Source organism: Vanacampus margaritifer, chromosome 15 (genome assembly GCF_051991255.1).
Source record: "Vanacampus margaritifer isolate UIUO_Vmar chromosome 15, RoL_Vmar_1.0, whole genome shotgun sequence".
In the NCBI taxonomy this organism is placed as follows: domain Eukaryota; kingdom Metazoa; phylum Chordata; class Actinopteri; order Syngnathiformes; family Syngnathidae; genus Vanacampus; species Vanacampus margaritifer.
In genome coordinates this window covers 52,057-52,500 of record NC_135446.1, presented here as the reverse complement: position 1 = coordinate 52,500, position 444 = coordinate 52,057, and the positions used below count along the sequence as shown (strand labels likewise).

General features: G+C 69.1%; 1 pseudogene; it reads right to left on the bottom strand.

The window, feature by feature from the left end:
• Positions 1-87, bottom strand: part of LOC144035743 (18S ribosomal RNA) — a 1,946-nt pseudogene extending 1,859 nt beyond the window's left edge.
• Positions 88-444: the final 357 nt, after the last annotated feature.

Genomic DNA, 444 nt, shown 5'->3' with positions numbered 1-444 from the left:
AGTTTCACTGTACGGGCCGTGTGTACTTAGACTTGCATGGCTTAATCTTTGAGACAAGCATATGCTACTGGCAGGATCAACCAGGTAGCCTCTGGCGCGGCCGGGCGAAGGGCGGCGAGAAGGCCGGACTGGCCGGCCACGGACGCCGCCGCCGCCCGGCCGGCGGGCGTACGATTGCCTTTCGGGCTTTGCGGTGCGGGGAGGGAGCGAGGTAGGGGGCCTCCTCCCTCGCCGCGGCGTGCCAGGTGCTTCGGCCTCGCCTTACGTGTTCGGTTCGTGGGAGGGTTTGAGAAACCGTGCTTCCGGAGGCACCGCCGCCGCCTGCGGGCGCCAAGCTCCCCCTGACGAGGCGTGAGCGCGGGTCTGTGGGGGACGAGAGGGCCTGCGGGGCGCCGGGCTCCGTCGTAGGACAGCCAGGTGACAGCTCCCGGGTACGGAGCGTGG